Below are 13,068 nucleotides of genomic sequence, written 5' to 3' on the forward strand. Positions count from 1 at the left end.
GTCCCCGAGCTATGCCCTGAGTCCTGAAGTTTTATGTCTTGGTTCTTTTCTTGGCAGGTGGGATCATTGTGTGGAAATAAAAGTCACCCATGTTTCTTAAGAGAAGTTAATTTTTTAAGTCTTTAAAGATAAATTTATTTTTAATTTGTTTGTATTTTAAAATTTAATACATTAATAAAAACACATAGTATTATATTACACATTTATTTTTCAGAACTATTTTGACAACTATGTCTCAGTGTAATTGGTTTCTCTTGTAATTATGTGTATTTTATTTTTTGCATTAAAAAACATTCTGAAAGGGATCCCTAGCTTGACCAGATTGTCTCTAGATTGCCAACAGAGTCCATGACACACACAAAAGGTTAAGAACACTGGCTTTGGAGCTTCATGTCAAAGTAGAAACTTCCAGAAGTCATAATAGGCATAAGTTCATTTATTCACTGCACAGAATTGTAAGGTCTTAAATATGGCTGGAAAGGACTTTGAATAGAACACTTACTGTACAGGAGAAGATTTTTCAAATGCCCATGGAATAACCCTGGAGAAGATGGAAGAGATCTGGTCTGCTGGTGATGGGTGGAGGCTGAATGAGTAGGAGTGACAGCCTGGCAGGGGGTAGAGAATTTCCTTCTAGGTGCTGGGGCAGGCTGTGGTCACACAAGTGAATAGATTAAAAGATACAGGAATTCATACTGCAAAGAGGTGAAATATGCCCACATTGGAACCCATGGACCTGAGTTCTCTCACATCAGGGCTCTGGAACCCAAGGGTGTGGGGCTTGGTCAAGTCTACCTCTCTGAGCCTTGGCTTCAGCCTTGGAGGAGATATAGGGAGAAATGGAGGACCACATTAAGAAGAGACAGTCTTGGGGCTTCCCTGGGGGTGCAGTGGTTGAGAATCTGCCTGCTAATGCAGAGGACACAGGTTTGAGCCCTGGTCCAGGAAGATCCCACATGCCGCGGAGCAACTGGGCCCGTGAGCCACAACTACTGAGCCTGCGCGTCTGGAGCCTGTGCTCCACAACAAGAGAGGACGCGATAGTGAGAGGCCCGTGCACCGCAATGAAGAGTGGCCCCGCTCGCCGCAACTAGAGAAGAAACAAAGACCCAACACAGCCAAAAATTAATTAATTAATTAATTAATTAAAAAAAAAGAAGAAGACTTTCTTTTTTTTACATCTTTATTGGAGTATAATTGCTTTACAATGGTGTGTTAATTTCTGAATCAGTTATACATATACATATGTTCCCATATCTCTTCCCTCTTGAGTCTCCCTCCCTCCCACCCTCCCTATCCCACCCCTCCAGGCAGTCACAAAGCACCGAGCTGATCTCCCTGTGCTATGCGGCTGCTTCCCACTAGCTATCTATTTTATGTTTGGTAGTGTATATATGTCCATGCCACTCTCTCACTTTGTCACAGTTTACCCTTCCCACTCCCCATATCCTCAAGTCCATTCTCTAGTAGGTCTGTGTCTTTATTCCTGTCTTACCCCTAGGTTCTTCATGACATTTTTTTTTAAAGAGACAGTCTTAATTAGCGCACAGTACCTAACATTTCGGTGCTATTATGAGGACCAATGCTCAAAGTGGATTTTGTTCTTGAACAGTGTCCCTGTAGATTTGATGACATTTATTGGCTTGGGGTTTGATGTTTTTTCTTTCCCTAATAGATTTAAGATTTCTATTTAGTGTTGAAAAACTGCACAAATTTGTATGGAACAAAGCCTAGGAAAATGAAAAATATAGATTGAATAGTAATCTAAATTAGCCCTAGAATATATGATAGAGGAGGGAAAATTTTGGTGCCATAATTTCTCTCTTCATGGTGTTGGACTTAAATCAGTTGGAATGTATTTTTGTACCAAAATTTATGCATCAATAAAGGTGTGCTTAATTCATTGTCTAGTGACATTCAAAAAAAAAAAAAAGGAAAGAAGACACAGTCTTGGGGCTGATCAGAAGACCCCAGGAGGCCCTGCAGAAGTGCATGAAGGGGCTGGGCCATCTTTGCTACAGTGGCTGCACCAGCACTTTCAAGCACCTCCGACATGCTAGGTCCTTCCTTCTGAGGCTCACAGAGGTTCAATAACTTGCCCAAGGTCACAGAGCTATAATCAGGATTCGAACCTGTGACCCTCACAGTCTAGACCAAATGCTGTTCTCCATTTTCCAAGGTTGTGCAAATGTTGACTCCAGTCTTACATCCCATCCCTACTGCCTGGCTCTCTCCACTTAAGCCACACCGACCATTTATCAGATTCTCCTGCAGTGACCTGCCTCCCACCATCTACTCTCTTTGTGTGGAGCATTCTTCCTGCCTGTGTATCTTTCAGATTCAGCCCGTGGATGATGCGACTCAGGTAGCCCCTTCCTTATCCACCCGTTGGAAACGATTCCTTAGTACTGATTCTGTCTCTTCTGTAGGTCTCAGTGCAATGCCTAACCACACACAAAGTTTGTGATGGTCTGATTATGACTTCCACCACCAGAATACAAGCTCCATGACGGCCAAACTGGGTCTGACTTATCTGACTTACTTACCCAAGCCCAACATTCCACACAGTACTTGGGCACAAAGTAGGTGCTCAATAAATATTAATTGCATATATTTGTTATGCAGTAGACACTTATGTAGCACTCACCAGGGATTAACTAAGTGCTTTAAAGGTACTAACTCATTTAATACTGAAACCAATTCCATAAAGCAATTCCACAAATTCCATACTAGATCAATATGACAGCCCATAGCCCCAAGTGACCACTTGAAATGTGGCCCGTGTGACAAAAAAACAACTTTTAATTTTGCTTAATTTTAATTCATTTAGATTTAAAAACTGATCCTCAATTCAGTTATTAGAAAACTTTTAAGTTTGTTTGGGACAACTTGGGGATGGGAATCTACACTTTCAGCTATGAGATCAAGTATTTCCAACAAAAATGTGGCTAGTCCAAACTGAGATGTGTTGTAAGTATAAAATATGCACCTGATTTTCAAGACTTGGTGCCGAAAAAAGAAAACTGTAAACTGCCTCATTAATATTTTTTTAAATCTTTTTAAAATCTTTATTTATTTATTTAAGCTGCGCCAGGTCTTTAGTCTTTAGCTGAGGCATGTGGGATCTTTTAGTTGTGGCATGCATGCGGGATCTAGTTCCCTGACCAGGGATCGAACCCTGGCCCCCTGCATTGGGAGTGCAGAGTCTTGCCCACTGGACCACCAGGGAAGTCCCCCTCAGGAATATTTTTTTATTACAGATTGAAATGATAATATTTTGGATAAATTTGGTTGAATAAAATATATTAAAATTAATTCTACTTGAGTGTTAGTCTATTCTGGTTGCTATAAGACTGGGTGGCTTATAGACAACAGAAATTTTTTCCCCATATTTCTAGGGGTTGTAAGTCTGAGATCACAGTGCCAGCATGGCCAGGTGAGGGCCCTCTTCCAGTTCATAGGTTTCTTCTTTTTTTTTTCTTTTTAAAAAATAATTAAAAAAAAATTTTTTTGGCTGCACCGTGCAGCATGTGGGATCTTAGTTCCCAGTCAGGGATCAAACCCATGCACCCTGCATTGGAAGTGCAGAATCTTACCCACTGGACTGCCAGGGAAGTCTCGTTTTTTTCCTTTTTTAAAAAAAAATTGAAGTATAGTTGGTTTACAATGTTAGTTTCAGGTGTACTGCAAAGTGATTCCGTTTTATTTCAGATTATTTTCCCTATTAGATTATTAGAAGATATTGACTATAGTTCCCTGTGCTATACAATGGGTCTTTGCTGGTTATCTATTTTATACTTAGTAGTGTGTATATGTTAATCCGAAACTCCTAATTTATCCCTCCCTCCCACTTTCCCCTTTTGTAGCCATAAATTTGTTTTCTCTGTCTGTGAGTCTATTTCTGTTTCCAGTTCACAGATTTCTTATATCCTCAAATGGCACAAGAGGCCAGGAAGGTCTCTGGGGTCTCTTTTATAAGAGCGTTAATCTCATTCATGAGGGCTTGGCCCTCATGATCTAATCACCTGCCAAAGGCCCCCACCTCCTAGTATGATCACGTTGGACGTTAGGATTTAGGATTTCAACATATGAATTTAAGCCTGGGTGGGTGGGGGTAGTGGGAACACAGCCATTCAGGCCATAGAACTTCTTTATTTTTACTTTAAAAAAATACGGCTATTCGAAAAATTTAAATTACACACGTGGCTCACATTATATTTCTGTTGGGCAGTGCTGTATTATAATTACCCTCATTTCTCAGAGGAGCAAATCGAGGCACAGAGAGGTTAAGTAACATGCCCAGCGTCCTCCAGCTGGTGAGTAGCAGAGTTGAGATCTGAATCAAGAACAGGTGTCTCCACTACCATATGATTCAGCAATCCCACTCCTGGGCATATATCCAGAGAAAACCGTAATTCGAAACGATGCATGCACCCCAACGCAGCACAATTTACAATAGCCAAGACATGGAAGCAACCTAAATGTCCATCAACATGGACATGGAATGGATAAAGAAGATGTGGTACATATGTACAATGGAATACTACTCAGCCATAAAAAAGAACGAAATAATGCCATTTGCAGCCACATAGATGGACCTAGAGATTGTCATACTGAGTGAGGTAAGCCAGACAGAGAAAGGCAAATATCATGATATAGCTTATATGTGGAATCTAAAAAAAAAATGGTACAAATGAACTTATTTACGAAACAGAAATAGAGTCACAGATGTAGAAAACAAATTTATGGTTACCAGTGGGGGAAGCAGCTGGGGTAAGGGGGAGGGATAAATTGGGAGATTGAGATTGATGTATACACACTACTGTATATACAATAGATAACTAATAAGGACCTACTGTATAGTACAGGGAACTCTAGTCAATACTCTGTAATGACCTATATGGGAAAAGAATCTAAAAAAGAGTGGATATATGTATAACTGATTCACTTTGCTGTACAGCAGGAACTTACACAACATTGTAAATCAACTATACTCCAAAAAAAATTAAAGAAAAAAAAAAAAGAACAGGTGGCTCCAAAGCCAGTGTACTTAGCCACTGTCATGGCCCCCAAATTCCTCATACATCAGTAGGGGAAGTCTAGGGAAGGATATCTGAGGATCAGAGACCCCAGCCCCCCACACCAGGAGGGAGCCCTTGCACCAAGGTTGTCTGCACTGGACAGAGAAAGCCAAGAGCTGAACAACACGTTTGGACTTGTCTGTCTCTCCCCGACAGGTTCACATCCAGGGCGAATCTTCAGCTTCCTCCTGTGGAGCCCAGTCCCATAGCAAGAGGGAAATATCTGCCAACATCAAGTGGAAGAAAAAGTGACATGTGGAACAAAACACAATTGTGTTTCTGGATGATTGGGTTTAAAGTAAACAAAACTCCCTCTCTCTCTCTCTCTCTGTCTCTCTCTCTCTGAATGTGGTTGGCCCTAGAGACAGAGCTAAGGGTACCACCCAGCTTCCAGGGACACCTGTTATCAGCAGAAAGGTCATCAGCTGGTCAGAGTGAATACCTTTCCTGGGACTTCAGGGGCCAGCCTCTCAGGAAAAAGATAAAGAGGAGTGTTACCTCTTTGCCTTGCCTGTGGAGTCCTCCTATTTAAGGCCACACTCACCTATCACTAAAGCCAAACTGATCTGTGATCAGAGATGTTCACACCCAGACTCACTCGTCCCAAACCTGCCCTACACACCTAGCTGCTCACAGGTCCTCACCCCCCACAGGTATGCTCCCTCAGGGACACGTAGACTCAGAAACATACCTCCACAGGAATTTCACACAAACCCATCCCCTTGGAAACATACTACACTGTTATTTCTCTCTACAACTGCACATTTCAAAGACGTACACAACCAGAAACAGATGGTAGGAGTCCTCTGTAATTATTAAATCTACCCTGCCAGATCACAAGTTACCCCATGTCTATTACAGAAAACTCTAATTCAAAAAGATACATGCACCCCAATGTTCATTGCAGCACTATCTACAATAGCCAAGACATGCAAACAACCTAAATGTCCATTGACAGATGAATGGATAAAGAAGATGTGGTACATATATACAATGGAATATTACTCATTCATAAAAAAGAATGAAATAATGCCATTGGCAGCAACATGGATGGACCTAGAGATTATCATACCAAGTGAAGTAAGTTGGAAAGAGAAATACAAATACCCTATGATATCACTTATATGTGGAATCTAAAACATGACACAAATGAACCTATCTACAAAACAGAAACAGACTCACAGACATAGAGAACAGACTTGTGGTTGCCCAGGGGAAAGGGGTGGTGGGGGAGGGGTGCATTGGCAGTTTGGGATTAGTAGATGCAAAGTATTATATATAGAATGGATAACAACAAGGTCCTACTGTATAGCACAGGGGACTATATTCAATATCCTGTGATTAAACCCTAATGTAAAGAATATATATATGTAAAACTGAATCACTTTGCTGTACAGTAGAAATGAACACAACACTGTAAATCAACTATTCTTCAGTAAAATAAATTTTAAAAAAGAGTCAAGAAAAAAACAACAACCAAATATGTGGACACTGTGTTCTTGTATTCAAAGAAACCAATTGTAAAAGCAATATCAGAGATAACAGGAGCATTCCAACATGCACTGGGTGTTTGATGATGTTTAGGAAGCATCATTAATTTTTTGATGTGTGACGATGGCAAGAGCTGCAGTGGGCGCAAGATGGCCCCAAATTCTTCCTCCCATCGAGAGGTGGGCTCAGCTGCGTGACTTCTTTTAGCCAACTCAGAACATGGCAGAAGTGGCACTGTGAGACTTCTGAAGCTGAGCCTTAGGACATCTGTAGCTTCCATTTATGCGGGCTTGGAATGCTCCCTCTAGGAATCCATCAACCATGCTGTGAGAAGCCCAAGCCAAGTGGAGGAGAGTCAAGATGCTCTGGTCAATAGCTCCACTGACAACCAGCACCAAGCTCCCACCCACGGGAGGGAACAATCTGGAAGGTCCAGTCCAGTCAATGCTTCACATGACTGTAGCTTCAGCTAACACTTTGTGGCCAGAAGAATTTCCCGCATCAGCCCAGACAAATCATGGGACCATGAAATGTTGGATGGTTGTTGTTTCAAGCTGCCACATTTTGGAGTTTTTTGTTTGCTTGCTTGTTTTTTACATAGCAATTGACAGCAGTAATAATGTTAACAAGCAAAAATAAACAAGTTCTCCTTGGGTACTGTTGGTAGGAAGGTAAATTGGTGCAGCCACTATGGAAAACAGTATGGTGGTTTCTCAAAAAGTTAAAAATAGCACTACCATAGCAATTCCGCTTCTGGGTATTTATCTGAAGGAAATGAAAACACTAAATCAAAAAGATATCTGCGGGACTTCCCTGGTGGCGCAGTGGTTAAGAATCCGCCTGCCAATGCAGGGGACATGGGTTCGAGCCCTGGTCTGGGAAGATCCCACATGCCGTGGAGCAACTAAGCCCATGCGCCACAACTACCGAGCCTGTGCTCTAGAGCCCGCAGGCCACAACTACTGAGAGCTCATGTGCCACAACGACTAAAGCCCACGTGCCTAGAGCCCTGCTCCACAACAAAGAGAAGCCACCGCAACGAGATGCCCGTGCACTGCAACGAAGAGTAGCCCCCACTCTCCGCAACTAGAGAAAGCCCACACAGCAACAAAGACCCACCACAGCCACACACACACACAAAATAAAATAAAATAAATAAAGTGCAAATTTTGTTTAAAAAAAAAGATATCTGCACACCCATGTTCCCTGTAGCATTATTTACAATAGCCAAGATATGGAAGCAACCTAAGTGTCCATCGATGGATGAATGGATAAAGAAAATGTGATATATATATATATGTGTGTGTGTGTGTGTGTGTGTGTGTGTGTGTACATATATATACATATATATACACATATATATATAATGGAATATTATTCAGCTGTAAAAAGAAGGAAATCTTGCCATTTGCAACAACATGGATGGATCTTGAGGGCATTATGCTAAGTGAAATAAGTCTGACAGAGAAAGACAAATATCATATGATCTCACTTGTATGTGGAATCTAAAAACAAAACAATAACTCAGAGATACAGAGAACAGATTGATAATTGCCAGAGGCAGGGGGTAAGAGATGGGCAAAATGTGTGAAGGGGATCAAAAGATACAAACTTCCAGTTTTTAAATAAACAAGTCCTGGGAATGTAATGTACAGCATGGTAACTATAGTTTATAGTTTATAATATATGGATTGTATATTTGAAAGTTGTTAAGAGACTAGATCCTAAAAGTTCTCTTCACAAGAAAAAAAAATTGTAATTATGTGGGGTTATGGGTGTTAGATAGGCTTACTGTGGTGATCCTTTGCAATATATACAAATATTGAACCTTTATGTTGTACACCTGAAACTAATATAACATGTTAATTATGTTGCAATTAAAACTTAAAAAAATAAATTCTTACTCTCAAATATATTCACAGACATTCAGTCTCCTCAACCAAAACACACTTTTCTAACAGATACTCTACACAGGAACCCCCAGCTCCCTGAATGTACACCCACAAATAAGCAACACAAGGAACTGACCCCCAGATACTGAATGACCCCCAGGCAAACCGTAGCATCACTCACCCACTGATCAGCACATAGATTTAACCACAAAGAGGACAGAAGTTTGTATATTGACATATACCAATTCATGGATATGCCCACACTCCCTTAACTACCCATACATATGTACACCAAGATCTTAGTGAGGAGACAAATATACATGAGACCAAGGGCATTGACAGACAAGCAGGGAGTGTTCTGATCCCTCTCAAACTCTAGCCAGGGACACTTCACTCATTCATTTATTTATTCTTTCAACAAATACATGTTGAGTATCTACTGTGTGCCAGGAACTGTTTTAAACATTTAGGAAACATCAACAAGCAAAACAAAGATTCCTGTCTTGGAGGGTATCAAAAGTAAAAAGTCCTGGGATATCTTGTACCAGAAAGTAAGGAAGTGCTCGTATATTAATGGGGACATGTTGATAGGATACAGGAGGCATCCTGGAAGAGCTCCTATTGGCTAAAGCTGAGATCATTTGAGCATCAGCATAAATAATGATAGTAACCAATGATACTCCATTGAATGCACTAAGAATCAAGAGTTTATGCTAACATAAATTAATAATGAATAATATTTACCTAAATGAAGGAAAAGAGAAAGCTTTCCTCACAGTAGAATGCCAGCCAATAAATGCAGAAGAAATGGTAGAGCTAGAAAACCAACATTTTGCAACCATCTGTTGAATAACAGATTCAACAAGAATCATCAATGTCTTCTGTGATGGTTAAGCGTATGTGTCAGTTTGACTTAACCACGAATGCCCACATGTTTGGTCAACATGATTCTGGATATTTCTGTTAGGGTGTTTTTGGATGAGATTAACACTTGAAATGGTAGACCAAGTAAAGCAGATTGCCCTCCCTAAAGTGGGTGGGCCTCATCCAATCAGTTGAAAGACTAAAGAGATCAAAAGCCTGACCTTCCCCCAACTAAGACAGAATTCCTCCTGCCTAACTAGCTTTGGAGCGAGACATGAGCTTTTTCCAGCCTTTGCACCCAAACTGAAACATTGGTTGTTCCTGCGTCTCAAGGCTTTCTTACGGGAACCACGTCATTGGCTCTCCTGGTGCTCAGGCCTTCAGACTCAGACTGGAACTTATACCTCTGTTCTCCTGGGTCTCCAGCTTCCTGACTCACCCTACAGATTTTGGGACTTGTCAGCTTCAATAACTGTGTGAGTCAATTACTTAAAATCTCTCTTTCATTCTCTCTCTCTCCACTGAGCTCTATTCTCCTGTACCAGACTGCTTGACATCTCTTTGTGGATGCCTACGAGGCATCTCCAACCCTGGATGTGTAGAACAAAGCTTCAGTTGAATGTTTGCTTCCACCTAAAATTCATATATTGAAGCTCTAACCCCCAGTGTGGTGGCATTTGGAGATGAGACCTTTGGGATCCAATTAGGATTAGATTAGGTCATGAGGGTGGGGTCCTCATGATGGGATTAATGGTCTTATAGGAAAAGATTCTCTTTTCTCCACGAAGGCACAGAGGAAAGGCCATATGACAACACAGTGAGAAGCTAAGAAGATAGCCACCTGCAACCCAAGGAGCGAGCTCTCACCAGACACCAACGCTGCTGGCACCTTGATCTTGGACTTCCAACCTCCAGAACTATTAGAAAATAAATTTTGATTGTTTAAGCTACTCAGTCCATTTTGTTCTGGCAGTCTGAGAAGACTAAGACATTCAGATTCTCCATTGCTGCCGAAAATTGTCTCTCCTCTCAGCCAAATTCATCACTGTGTCCTTAGCATCTGAAGCTGTCCTGGAACACCGTGAAGCCATTCCTCCAAGGAGTGGTAATCCCAGGGCTCAGCATAAAGCGTGGCATATAGAAGGTCTTTTAGTGCTCTGAGACTCAAATTCCAATATGGTGAGGGTATGTGGGGGTTTCCTCCCACACCTACAAGCAGTTCTCAGACACCAGCAGATTTCAACTCAATTCAACTCAATTCTGACACTATCTCCCCAGGGGTAGCATCAGGTTAAGCGTTCAGTTCTACAAGACTGCCCGCCTCCCCGCCCCCACCCCCTTCAGAAGCACAGTCGTTACCTGTGCTTCCAGCCAACTGGCTATAAATCAGAGGTTCCCATGACCCCTTTTTGGGGTTTGAGTAATTTGATAGAAATGATGGCACACAAAACTCAAAGAAATAGTTTACTTACTAGATCACCAGTTTATTATAAAAAGATAAAACTTAGGAACAGCCAGATGGAAGAGATGCACAGGCCAATGTATTGCGAAAGGATGCAACTTCTACTCTCTCTCCAGGCTTGCCATTTTCCCCAAATCTCCTCTGACCCAGAAACTCTCCAAACCCTGTCCTTTTGGGTGTTTATGGACACTTCATTACATAGGCCTGACTGACTAAATCATTGGCCATTGGAGACTGATTCAACCTCCAGCCCCTTACCTCTCCCCCTCTAATCAACAGTTAGGTGTCCTTGGCAACCAGCCCCCATCCTTAGGTGAGGACCAAAAGTCACCTCATTAACGTAACAAAAGACAACTTGATCACTTTCAACACTTCCAAGGGTTTTAGGAGCTCTGTGCCAGAAACTGGATGAAGACCTAATATATACTTCTTATTATAAATTACAATATCACAGAAGGCTAGCTGGGTGGTTGGCTGGTGACAAAGATTCTTTGCTTGACCAAACTTTAATCAGACTTCAGAAACTTCTCATAGCCGCATGTGTGCACTTCCTTGGAAAATTATATTTTAGCAAGAACCTCTCCACCCTGATCACTTTCAATATCTAATGCCTAATATAATATATAATATAATAATATCTATTATCTAGCTGGTTTTGCCAAAATCCTCCTTGCCCCTGATGTTTCCTCTTAGTAATTTTTTATCCATTGACCCTGCCCCACCCCCATCCTGCTCTTTAGCTATAACTTTCCACTGGCCCATGTTGTTTATGGAGTTAAGCCCAATCTCACTCCCCGAGTGGAAAATTCATTCACAGTGGGCCCTATACCTGATAGTCTTCCCCTTGTGTAAAGTCTTTTTTACCACGTTTTAAAAATGTCATTAAGTATTTTTTTTCTTTAACACTGGCAGAATATAGGAAGGAAGGAAGGAAGGAATGAGCAACCTTTCAAAAATAGGTGTGCCAGCCATTACCTTTACCTAGGGATGCTAAGCAGACTGGAGAGATAGATTGATGAATGGAAAGAAGAAACTAAAGTTCATAGTCAGCAATGAAAGTAGGTCTGGGAAAATCTGCCCCAGGGTAGGAGGGGAGGATACTGTGCCACCTTCCAATGCAGTGCTCTGCCTTAGAAATATGAGCCCCAAATGCCATATAGATAATTTAAAATTTTCTACTGTTAAAAGAAAAAATATTCCAACACTTGTTAAAATGGTGAGGACTACTTTAATTTAATAGAAGAATTCCAGTAGGGGAGAGAGATCAGGGTTAACTCAGAATACAATAGGACAAGTGGGGATTTATAGCCAAGGAGCAGGGTCAGGGGGGTCCATGCACGGAAAAATCACTGAGGAGACTTCAAGGGGAGGGGGATTCCTCCTTAACTGGCCTACCAGGATTCTTGCTAAAGGTAGGTCAAAGATTTGTACAGCAAAGGTGAGGGATGAGGAAACTGATCAGATGTCAGGGATGATCAGATATCAAGGATGGGGGGATTCTTGATTCTAGCCTTAGCTAGATTCTTGCTAAGACTGGGCTAGGCAGCCTTGACAAGGATAGAATGGAAACAGAAAGCCAAGGTCAAGGTCAACTCAAGAAGAGGACTCAGAAGAGCCTGACTAAAGTTTGATCAAGAAGAGGGTTTTTGTCACGATTATGATATTAGTTCAAATGATGTGTTTTATTGAACCTGACATTTCCAAAGTAGTATCGTTTTGACTTAATATCAATGTCAAAAAAAGTGTCAATGAGAAATTTTGCATTCCTTTACTCTGTTTAATTTTTTTAACTAAGCCTTTGTCTCACGCTCGGTTTGGACCAGCCACATATCAAGGGCTCAGTAGCCAGGGGAAGCTAGTGGCTATCTTAGTGGACTGCACAGCTCTGGCAAATGGACTCAGACTGCAGATGCAGCCTAGAAAGAACACAAGAGCCATCAGAGGGAAGCCAGGGGGTGCCAGGCAAACTGGAAAGAGAGGGAGCTGCCCCCACCAAGCTGAGAACGCTGGGCCAGGGATGGAAAGAAAGGATATTTCAACTCTAGAGACCTCAACGAAGGTACCAGGTGGAGAACAGCCCTCACCCTGAGGACCAGATTTGTTATTACCTCCCTCCAGGAGCTTGAACCCACCAACAGAAGACTTTTAGGCAGGAGATGTCAGAAATCCAATGACTCTGTGATTCTGCTTCCAACACACCCACCTCAGGTAAATTCCTGGCTGGTTTCATTCCACTTTCCTTCTGTCACTCACTATCCCTTTAGTTCCACCTGTTGTT

Source organism: Orcinus orca, chromosome 3 (assembly GCF_937001465.1).
Source record: "Orcinus orca chromosome 3, mOrcOrc1.1, whole genome shotgun sequence".
Taxonomy (NCBI): Eukaryota; Metazoa; Chordata; class Mammalia; order Artiodactyla; family Delphinidae; genus Orcinus; species Orcinus orca.